This window comes from Musca autumnalis, unplaced genomic scaffold, assembly GCF_047663935.1.
Source record: "Musca autumnalis isolate F117 unplaced genomic scaffold, ASM4766393v1 scaffold_2, whole genome shotgun sequence".
In the NCBI taxonomy this organism is placed as follows: domain Eukaryota; kingdom Metazoa; phylum Arthropoda; class Insecta; order Diptera; family Muscidae; genus Musca; species Musca autumnalis.
In genome coordinates this window covers 38,364,031-38,376,564 of record NW_027411755.1, presented here as the reverse complement: position 1 = coordinate 38,376,564, position 12,534 = coordinate 38,364,031, and positions in this window count along the sequence as shown.

The window sequence follows — 12,534 nt, the reverse complement described above, 5'->3', positions numbered from 1 at the left end:
ATTTAAAAAATCCACGCCTCCTTGGTGCTGGAAAAAATTATATTTAAAAAATCCACGCCTCCTTGGTGCTGGAAAAAATTATATTTAAAAAATCCACGCCTCCTTGGTGCTGGAAAAAATTATATTTAAACAAGTGAGCCAAGGCTATAGTCGGGTCGGGACCGGCTATGTGATACCCTACACCACTACTCCCGTGCATAAGCTTTTCACTGGTAAAATTTAAAATATTAAAATTGGGATAGCTTAGCGCCTTTGCTGTGAATGTCTTCATTAAAACAGGTCAATTTTCTTGAAACGCATTTAAGTACCTCGTCAGTACAACTTAAATAAAAAATGCAAAAGTGGGATGTACGCCAACTATCAACTGGCTTCTTTCTCTGTGAGACCCCCATCAACCCCAAAATTTCTCGAGGATCCGATCAAAATTCCGTCCTGTATTGTGATTGCACAAAAAATGAAAAAAGGGATGCATTACCGACTATTGCGATATCTCTGTTGTTTGACCACCTATGACAACCTACTTCACATCGTTGCAAAGGTGATATTTTCTACTTTTCTTGCCAGGTTTTGCTTTTGATATACCTCTTACAGAAGAGAGATATTCGCTTTGAAATAAAACGTTGGCATTTTCTCCAAATAAGTTTTTTTTTTTCAAATTCCCAACCCTGAATAATATGCGACCATTACCAAAATCAGTAGGTTTTTTTCTCTGTGGAACCCCCATTAACACCCAAAATTTCGTGACGATCCGATCAAAATTGCGACCTGTAGCGTGATTACAAAAAAATGGAAAAATGGGATGTATTACCGACTATTGCAATATCTCCGTTATTTGGTCACCTACGCCGACCTAGTTTGCATCATTGTAAAGATGGGATCTTCTACTTTCACAGTCAGGCTTTGTTTTTGGAAAGTCCCCAACGAAAGCTGTGATATTTGTCATTATAATTAAAATAGCAAGAATGAAAATTTAGGTTTAATTTGCGACTATTGTAATATCTTCGTTGTTTTATCACCTACGAGAACTTACTTTACATCGTTAGAAAGGAGAGATTTTCTACTTTCATCGTCAGATATTGCTACTGGTGTATCCCATATAGAAGCTGAGATATTCCCTTTGGAAAAAAAACATTGTCTTTTTATCCAAATAAGTTTTCTGAACATTACGACCCCTAAATATTATCCGACCATCACCAAAATCAGTAGGCATCTTCATCTATGAGGCCCCCATTAACCCACAAAACTTCGTGACGATCCGATCAAAATTGCGACCTGTAGCGTGATTTCCAAAAAAGTGGAAAAATGGGATGTATTACCGACTATTGCAATATCTCCGTTATTTGGTCACCTACGCCGATCTAGTTTGCATCATTGTAAAGATGGGATCTTCTACTTTCACAGTCAGGCTTTGTTTTTGGAAAGTCCTTAACCAAAGCTGTGATATTCGTCATTATAACTAAAATCGCAAGAATGAAAATTAGGGTTTTATTTGAGTCTATTGTAATATCTCCGTTGTTTGATCACCTACGAGAACTTACTTTACATCATTAGAAAGGCGATATTTTCTACTTTTATTATCAGGTCTTGCTTTTGGTATACCCCATATAGAAGCTGATATATTCGCTTTGGAAAAAAAACGTTGTCTTTTTATCCACATACGTTTTTTGCCCATTCCGACCCCTGAAAATTATCCGACCATCACCAAAATCAATAGGCTTCTTCCCCTCTGGGACCCTCATCAACACCCAAAATTTCGTGACGATCCGATCAAAATTGCGACCTGTAGCGTGATTACAAGGTTTAGATGGACAGACGGACAGACGGACAGACGGACGGACGGACGGACTGACGGACGGACACACATAGCCAGATCGACTCAGCTCGTCGAGACATTCATTTTGGTATATATAAGTATGGGTCTACGACCATTATTTCGATGCGTTACAAACTTTTTGGGCAAAACCAACTTATAATACCCTCCCCACATAGTGGTGTAGGGTATAAAAATCCACGCCTCCTTGGTGCTGGAAAAAATTATATTTAAAAAATCCACGCCTCCTTGGTGCTGGAAAAAATTATATTTAAAAAATCCACGCCTCCTTGGTGCTGGAAAAAATTATATTTAAAAAATCCACGCCTCCTTGGTGCTGGAAAAAATTATATTTAAAAAATCCACGCCTCCTTGGTGCTGGAAAAAATTATATTTAAAAAATCCACGCCTCCTTGGTGCTGGAAAAAATTATATTTAAAAAATCCACGCCTCCTTGGTGCTGGAAAAAATTATATTTAAAAAATCCACGCCTCCTTGGTGCTGGAAAAAATTATATTTAAAAAATCCACGCCTCCTTGGTGCTGGAAAAAATTATATTTAAAAAATCCACGCCTCCTTGGTGCTGGAAAAAATTATATTTAAAAAATCCACGCCTCCTTGGTGCTGGAAAAAATTATATTTAAAAAATCCACGCCTCCTTGGTGCTGGAAAAAATTATATTTAAAAAATCCACGCCTCCTTGGTGCTGGAAAAAATTATATTTAAAAAATCCACGCCTCCTTGGTGCTGGAAAAAATTATATTTAAAAAATCCACGCCTCCTTGGTGCTGGAAAAAATTATATTTAAAAAATCCACGCCTCCTTGGTGCTGGAAAAAATTATATTTAAAAAATCCACGCCTCCTTGGTGCTGGAAAAAATTATATTTAAAAAATCCACGCCTCCTTGGTGCTGGAAAAAATTATATTTAAAAAATCCACGCCTCCTTGGTGCTGGAAAAAATTATATTTAAAAAATCCACGCCTCCTTGGTGCTGGAAAAAATTATATTTAAAAAATCCACGCCTCCTTGGTGCTGGAAAAAATTATATTTAAAAAATCCACGCCTCCTTGGTGCTGGAAAAAATTATATTTAAAAAATCCACGCCTCCTTGGTGCTGGAAAAAATTATATTTAAAAAATCCACGCCTCCTTGGTGCTGGAAAAAATTATATTTAAAAAATCCACGCCTCCTTGGTGCTGGAAAAAATTATATTTAAAAAATCCACGCCTCCTTGGTGCTGGAAAAAATTATATTTAAAAAATCCACGCCTCCTTGGTGCTGGAAAAAATTATATTTAAAAAATCCACGCCTCCTTGGTGCTGGAAAAAATTATATTTAAAAAATCCACGCCTCCTTGGTGCTGGAAAAAATTATATTTAAAAAATCCACGCCTCCTTGGTGCTGGAAAAAATTATATTTAAAAAATCCACGCCTCCTTGGTGCTGGAAAAAATTATATTTAAAAAATCCACGCCTCCTTGGTGCTGGAAAAAATTATATTTAAAAAATCCACGCCTCCTTGGTGCTGGAAAAAATTATATTTAAAAAATCCACGCCTCCTTGGTGCTGGAAAAAATTATATTTAAAAAATCCACGCCTCCTTGGTGCTGGAAAAAATTATATTTAAAAAATCCACGCCTCCTTGGTGCTGGAAAAAATTATATTTAAAAAATCCACGCCTCCTTGGTGCTGGAAAAAATTATATTTAAAAAATCCACGCCTCCTTGGTGCTGGAAAAAATTATATTTAAAAAATCCACGCCTCCTTGGTGCTGGAAAAAATTATATTTAAAAAATCCACGCCTCCTTGGTGCTGGAAAAAATTATATTTAAAAAATCCACGCCTCCTTGGTGCTGGAAAAAATTATATTTAAAAAATCCACGCCTCCTTGGTGCTGGAAAAAATTATATTTAAAAAATCCACGCCTCCTTGGTGCTGGAAAAAATTATATTTAAAAAATCCACGCCTCCTTGGTGCTGGAAAAAATTATATTTAAAAAATCCACGCCTCCTTGGTGCTGGAAAAAATTATATTTAAAAAATCCACGCCTCCTTGGTGCTGGAAAAAATTATATTTAAAAAATCCACGCCTCCTTGGTGCTGGAAAAAATTATATTTAAAAAATCCACGCCTCCTTGGTGCTGGAAAAAATTATATTTAAAAAATCCACGCCTCCTTGGTGCTGGAAAAAATTATATTTAAAAAATCCACGCCTCCTTGGTGCTGGAAAAAATTATATTTAAAAAATCCACGCCTCCTTGGTGCTGGAAAAAATTATATTTAAAAAATCCACGCCTCCTTGGTGCTGGAAAAAATTATATTTAAAAAATCCACGCCTCCTTGGTGCTGGAAAAAATTATATTTAAAAAATCCACGCCTCCTTGGTGCTGGAAAAAATTATATTTAAAAAATCCACGCCTCCTTGGTGCTGGAAAAAATTATATTTAAAAAATCCACGCCTCCTTGGTGCTGGAAAAAATTATATTTAAAAAATCCACGCCTCCTTGGTGCTGGAAAAAATTATATTTAAAAAATCCACGCCTCCTTGGTGCTGGAAAAAATTATATTTAAAAAATCCACGCCTCCTTGGTGCTGGAAAAAATTATATTTAAAAAATCCACGCCTCCTTGGTGCTGGAAAAAATTATATTTAAAAAATCCACGCCTCCTTGGTGCTGGAAAAAATTATATTTAAAAAATCCACGCCTCCTTGGTGCTGGAAAAAATTATATTTAAAAAATCCACGCCTCCTTGGTGCTGGAAAAAATTATATTTAAAAAATCCACGCCTCCTTGGTGCTGGAAAAAATTATATTTAAAAAATCCACGCCTCCTTGGTGCTGGAAAAAATTATATTTAAAAAATCCACGCCTCCTTGGTGCTGGAAAAAATTATATTTAAAAAATCCACGCCTCCTTGGTGCTGGAAAAAATTATATTTAAAAAATCCACGCCTCCTTGGTGCTGGAAAAAATTATATTTAAAAAATCCACGCCTCCTTGGTGCTGGAAAAAATTATATTTAAAAAATCCACGCCTCCTTGGTGCTGGAAAAAATTATATTTAAAAAATCCACGCCTCCTTGGTGCTGGAAAAAATTATATTTAAAAAATCCACGCCTCCTTGGTGCTGGAAAAAATTATATTTAAAAAATCCACGCCTCCTTGGTGCTGGAAAAAATTATATTTAAAAAATCCACGCCTCCTTGGTGCTGGAAAAAATTATATTTAAAAATCCACGCCTCCTTGGTGCTGGAAAAAATTATATTTAAAAAATCCACGCCTCCTTGGTGCTGGAAAAAATTATATTTAAAAAATCCACGCCTCCTTGGTGCTGGAAAAAATTATATTTAAAAAATCCACGCCTCCTTGGTGCTGGAAAAAATTATATTTAAAAAATCCACGCCTCCTTGGTGCTGGAAAAAATTATATTTAAAAAATCCACGCCTCCTTGGTGCTGGAAAAATTATATTTAAAAAATCCACGCCTCCTTGGTGCTGGAAAAAATTATATTTAAAAAATCCACGCCTCCTTGGTGCTGGAAAAAATTATATTTAAAAATCCACGCCTCCTTGGTGCTGGAAAAAATTATATTTAAAAAATCCACGCCTCCTTGGTGCTGGAAAAAATTATATTTAAAAAATCCACGCCTCCTTGGTGCTGGAAAAAATTATATTTAAAAAATCCACGCCTCCTTGGTGCTGGAAAAAATTATATTTAAAAAATCCACGCCTCCTTGGTGCTGGAAAAAATTATATTTAAAAAATCCACGCCTCCTTGGTGCTGGAAAAAATTATATTTAAAAAATCCACGCCTCCTTGGTGCTGGGAAAAAATTATATTTAAAAAATCCACGCCTCCTTGGTGCTGGAAAAAATTATATTTAAAAAATCCACGCCTCCTTGGTGCTGGAAAAAATTATATTTAAAAAATCCACGCCTCCTTGGTGCTGGAAAAAATTATATTTAAAAAATCCACGCCTCCTTGGTGCTGGAAAAAATTATATTTAAAAAATCCACGCCTCCTTGGTGCTGGAAAAAATTATATTTAAAAAATCCACGCCTCCTTGGTGCTGGAAAAAATTATATTTAAAAAATCCACGCCTCCTTGGTGCTGGAAAAAATTATATTTAAAAAATCCACGCCTCCTTGGTGCTGGAAAAAATTATATTTAAAAATCCACGCCTCCTTGGTGCTGGAAAAAATTATATTTAAAAAATCCACGCCTCCTTGGTGCTGGAAAAAATTATATTTAAAAAATCCACGCCTCCTTGGTGCTGGAAAAAATTATATTTAAAAAATCCACGCCTCCTTGGTGCTGGAAAAAATTATATTTAAAAAATCCACGCCTCCTTGGTGCTGGAAAAAATTATATTTAAAAAATCCACGCCTCCTTGGTGCTGGAAAAAATTATATTTAAAAAATCCACGCCTCCTTGGTGCTGGAAAAAATTATATTTAAAAAATCCACGCCTCCTTGGTGCTGGAAAAAATTATATTTAAAAAATCCACGCCTCCTTGGTGCTGGAAAAAATTATATTTAAAAAATCCACGCCTCCTTGGTGCTGGAAAAAATTATATTTAAAAAATCCACGCCTCCTTGGTGCTGGAAAAAATTATATTTAAAAAATCCACGCCTCCTTGGTGCTGGAAAAAATTATATTTAAAAAATCCACGCCTCCTTGGTGCTGGAAAAAATTATATTTAAAAAATCCACGCCTCCTTGGTGCTGGAAAAAATTATATTTAAAAAATCCACGCCTCCTTGGTGCTGGAAAAAATTATATTTAAAAAATCCACGCCTCCTTGGTGCTGGAAAAAATTATATTTAAAAAATCCACGCCTCCTTGGTGCTGGAAAAAATTATATTTAAAAAATCCACGCCTCCTTGGTGCTGGAAAAAATTATATTTAAAAAATCCACGCCTCCTTGGTGCTGGAAAAAATTATATTTAAAAAATCCACGCCTCCTTGGTGCTGGAAAAAATTATATTTAAAAAATCCACGCCTCCTTGGTGCTGGAAAAAATTATATTTAAAAAATCCACGCCTCCTTGGTGCTGGAAAAAATTATATTTAAAAAAATCCACGCCTCCTTGGTGCTGGAAAAAATTATATTTAAAAAATCCACGCCTCCTTGGTGCTGGAAAAAATTATATTTAAAAAATCCACGCCTCCTTGGTGCTGGAAAAAATTATATTTAAAAAATCCACGCCTCCTTGGTGCTGGAAAAAATTATATTTAAAAAATCCACGCCTCCTTGGTGCTGGAAAAAAATTATATTTAAAAAATCCACGCCTCCTTGGTGCTGGAAAAAATTATATTTAAAAAATCCACGCCTCCTTGGTGCTGGAAAAAATTATATTTAAAAAATCCACGCCTCCTTGGTGCTGGAAAAAATTATATTTAAAAAATCCACGCCTCCTTGGTGCTGGAAAAAATTATATTTAAAAAATCCACGCCTCCTTGGTGCTGGAAAAAATTATATTTAAAAAATCCACGCCTCCTTGGTGCTGGAAAAAATTATATTTAAAAAATCCACGCCTCCTTGGTGCTGGAAAAAATTATATTTAAAAAATCCACGCCTCCTTGGTGCTGGAAAAAAATTATATTTAAAAAATCCACGCCTCCTTGGTGCTGGAAAAAATTATATTTAAAAAATCCACGCCTCCTTGGTGCTGGAAAAAATTATATTTAAAAAATCCACGCCTCCTTGGTGCTGGAAAAAATTATATTTAAAAAATCCACGCCTCCTTGGTGCTGGAAAAAATTATATTTAAAAAATCCACGCCTCCTTGGTGCTGGAAAAAATTATATTTAAAAAATCCACGCCTCCTTGGTGCTGGAAAAAATTATATTTAAAAAATCCACGCCTCCTTGGTGCTGGAAAAAATTATATTTAAAAAATCCACGCCTCCTTGGTGCTGGAAAAAATTATATTTAAAAAATCCACGCCTCCTTGGTGCTGGAAAAAATTATATTTAAAAAATCCACGCCTCCTTGGTGCTGGAAAAAAATTATATTTAAAAAATCCACGCCTCCTTGGTGCTGGAAAAAATTATATTTAAAAAATCCACGCCTCCTTGGTGCTGGAAAAAATTATATTTAAAAAATCCACGCCTCCTTGGTGCTGGAAAAAATTATATTTAAAAAATCCACGCCTCCTTGGTGCTGGAAAAAATTATATTTAAAAAATCCACGCCTCCTTGGTGCTGGAAAAAATTATATTTAAAAAATCCACGCCTCCTTGGTGCTGGAAAAAATTATATTTAAAAAATCCACGCCTCCTTGGTGCTGGAAAAAATTATATTTAAAAAATCCACGCCTCCTTGGTGCTGGAAAAAATTATATTTAAAAAATCCACGCCTCCTTGGTGCTGGAAAAAATTATATTTAAAAAATCCACGCCTCCTTGGTGCTGGAAAAAATTATATTTAAAAAATCCACGCCTCCTTGGTGCTGGAAAAAATTATATTTAAAAAATCCACGCCTCCTTGGTGCTGGAAAAAATTATATTTAAAAAATCCACGCCTCCTTGGTGCTGGAAAAAATTATATTTAAAAAATCCACGCCTCCTTGGTGCTGGAAAAAATTATATTTAAAAAATCCACGCCTCCTTGGTGCTGGAAAAAATTATATTTAAAAAATCCACGCCTCCTTGGTGCTGGAAAAAATTATATTTAAAAAATCCACGCCTCCTTGGTGCTGGAAAAAATTATATTTAAAAAATCCACGCCTCCTTGGTGCTGGAAAAAATTATATTTAAAAAATCCACGCCTCCTTGGTGCTGGAAAAAATTATATTTAAAAAATCCACGCCTCCTTGGTGCTGGAAAAAATTATATTTAAAAAATCCACGCCTCCTTGGTGCTGGAAAAAATTATATTTAAAAAATCCACGCCTCCTTGGTGCTGGAAAAAATTATATTTAAAAAATCCACGCCTCCTTGGTGCTGGAAAAAATTATATTTAAAAAATCCACGCCTCCTTGGTGCTGGAAAAAATTATATTTAAAAAATCCACGCCTCCTTGGTGCTGGAAAAAATTATATTTAAAAAATCCACGCCTCCTTGGTGCTGGAAAAAATTATATTTAAAAAATCCACGCCTCCTTGGTGCTGGAAAAAATTATATTTAAAAAATCCACGCCTCCTTGGTGCTGGAAAAAATTATATTTAAAAAATCCACGCCTCCTTGGTGCTGGAAAAAATTATATTTAAAAAATCCACGCCTCCTTGGTGCTGGAAAAAATTATATTTAAAAAATCCACGCCTCCTTGGTGCTGGAAAAAATTATATTTAAAAAATCCACGCCTCCTTGGTGCTGGAAAAAATTATATTTAAAAAATCCACGCCTCCTTGGTGCTGGAAAAAATTATATTTAAAAAATCCACGCCTCCTTGGTGCTGGAAAAAATTATATTTAAAAAATCCACGCCTCCTTGGTGCTGGAAAAAATTATATTTAAAAAATCCACGCCTCCTTGGTGCTGGAAAAAATTATATTTAAAAAATCCACGCCTCCTTGGTGCTGGAAAAAATTATATTTAAAAAATCCACGCCTCCTTGGTGCTGGAAAAAATTATATTTAAAAAATCCACGCCTCCTTGGTGCTGGAAAAAATTATATTTAAAAAATCCACGCCTCCTTGGTGCTGGAAAAAATTATATTTAAAAAATCCACGCCTCCTTGGTGCTGGAAAAAATTATATTTAAAAAATCCACGCCTCCTTGGTGCTGGAAAAAATTATATTTAAAAAATCCACGCCTCCTTGGTGCTGGAAAAAATTATATTTAAAAAATCCACGCCTCCTTGGTGCTGGAAAAAATTATATTTAAAAAATCCACGCCTCCTTGGTGCTGGAAAAAATTATATTTAAAAAATCCACGCCTCCTTGGTGCTGGAAAAAATTATATTTAAAAAATCCACGCCTCCTTGGTGCTGGAAAAAATTATATTTAAAAAATCCACGCCTCCTTGGTGCTGGAAAAAATTATATTTAAAAAATCCACGCCTCCTTGGTGCTGGAAAAAATTATATTTAAAAAATCCACGCCTCCTTGGTGCTGGAAAAAATTATATTTAAAAAATCCACGCCTCCTTGGTGCTGGAAAAAATTATATTTAAAAAATCCACGCCTCCTTGGTGCTGGAAAAAATTATATTTAAAAAATCCACGCCTCCTTGGTGCTGGAAAAAATTATATTTAAAAAATCCACGCCTCCTTGGTGCTGGAAAAAATTATATTTAAAAAATCCACGCCTCCTTGGTGCTGGAAAAAATTATATTTAAAAAATCCACGCCTCCTTGGTGCTGGAAAAAATTATATTTAAAAAATCCACGCCTCCTTGGTGCTGGAAAAAATTATATTTAAAAAATCCACGCCTCCTTGGTGCTGGAAAAAATTATATTTAAAAAATCCACGCCTCCTTGGTGCTGGAAAAAATTATATTTAAAAAATCCACGCCTCCTTGGTGCTGGAAAAAATTATATTTAAAAAATCCACGCCTCCTTGGTGCTGGAAAAAATTATATTTAAAAAATCCACGCCTCCTTGGTGCTGGAAAAAATTATATTTAAAAAATCCACGCCTCCTTGGTGCTGGAAAAAATTATATTTAAAAAATCCACGCCTCCTTGGTGCTGGAAAAAATTATATTTAAAAAATCCACGCCTCCTTGGTGCTGGAAAAAATTATATTTAAAAAATCCACGCCTCCTTGGTGCTGGAAAAAATTATATTTAAAAAATCCACGCCTCCTTGGTGCTGGAAAAAATTATATTTAAAAAATCCACGCCTCCTTGGTGCTGGAAAAAATTATATTTAAAAAATCCACGCCTCCTTGGTGCTGGAAAAAATTATATTTAAAAATCCACGCCTCCTTGGTGCTGGAAAAAATTATATTTAAAAAATCCACGCCTCCTTGGTGCTGGAAAAAATTATATTTAAAAAATCCACGCCTCCTTGGTGCTGGAAAAAATTATATTTAAAAAATCCACGCCTCCTGGTGCTGGAAAAAATTATATTTAAAAAATCCACGCCTCCTTGGTGCTGGAAAAAATTATATTTAAAAAATCCACGCCTCCTTGGTGCTGGAAAAAATTATATTTAAAAAATCCACGCCTCCTTGGTGCTGGAAAAAATTATATTTAAAAAATCCACGCCTCCTTGGTGCTGGAAAAAATTATATTTAAAAAATCCACGCCTCCTTGGTGCTGGAAAAAATTATATTTAAAAAATCCACGCCTCCTTGGTGCTGGAAAAAATTATATTTAAAAAATCCACGCCTCCTTGGTGCTGGAAAAAATTATATTTAAAAAATCCACGCCTCCTTGGTGCTGGAAAAAATTATATTTAAAAAATCCACGCCTCCTTGGTGCTGGAAAAAATTATATTTAAAAAATCCACGCCTCCTTGGTGCTGGAAAAAATTATATTTAAAAAATCCACGCCTCCTTGGTGCTGGAAAAAATTATATTTAAAAAATCCACGCCTCCTTGGTGCTGGAAAAAATTATATTTAAAAAATCCACGCCTCCTTGGTGCTGGAAAAAATTATATTTAAAAAATCCACGCCTCCTTGGTGCTGGAAAAAATTATATTTAAAAAATCCACGCCTCCTTGGTGCTGGAAAAAATTATATTTAAAAAATCCACGCCTCCTTGGTGCTGGAAAAAATTATATTTAAAAAATCCACGCCTCCTTGGTGCTGGAAAAAATTATATTTAAAAAATCCACGCCTCCTTGGTGCTGGAAAAAATTATATTTAAAAAATCCACGCCTCCTTGGTGCTGGAAAAAATTATATTTAAAAAATCCACGCCTCCTTGGTGCTGGAAAAAATTATATTTAAAAAATCCACGCCTCCTTGGTGCTGGAAAAAATTATATTTAAAAAATCCACGCCTCCTTGGTGCTGGAAAAAATTATATTTAAAAAATCCACGCCTCCTTGGTGCTGGAAAAAATTATATTTAAAAAATCCACGCCTCCTTGGTGCTGGAAAAAATTATATTTAAAAAATCCACGCCTCCTTGGTGCTGGAAAAAATTATATTTAAAAAATCCACGCCTCCTTGGTGCTGGAAAAAATTATATTTAAAAAATCCACGCCTCCTTGGTGCTGGAAAAAATTATATTTAAAAAATCCACGCCTCCTTGGTGCTGGAAAAAATTATATTTAAAAAATCCACGCCTCCTTGGTGCTGGAAAAAATTATATTTAAAAAATCCACGCCTCCTTGGTGCTGGAAAAAATTATATTTAAAAAATCCACGCCTCCTTGGTGCTGGAAAAAATTATATTTAAAAAATCCACGCCTCCTTGGTGCTGGAAAAAATTATATTTAAAAAATCCCACGCCTCCTTGGTGCTGAAAATTATATTTAAAAATCCAAGCTCCTTGGTGCTGGAAAAAATTATATTTAAAAAATCCTCGCCTCCTTGGTGCTGGAAAAAATTATATTTAAAAAATCCACGCCTCCATGGTGCTGGAAAAATTATATTTAAAAAATCCACGCTCCTTGGTGCTGGAAAAAATTATATTTAAAAAATCCACGCCTCCTTGGTGCTGAAAAAATATATTTAAAAATCCCACGCCTCCTTGGTGCTGGAAAAAATTATATTTAAAAAATCCACGCCTCCTTGGTGCTGGAAAAAATTATATTTAAAAAATCCAGCCTCCTTGGTGCTGGGAAAAAATATATTTAAAAATCCACGCCTCCTTGGTGCTGGAAAAAATTATATTAAAAAATC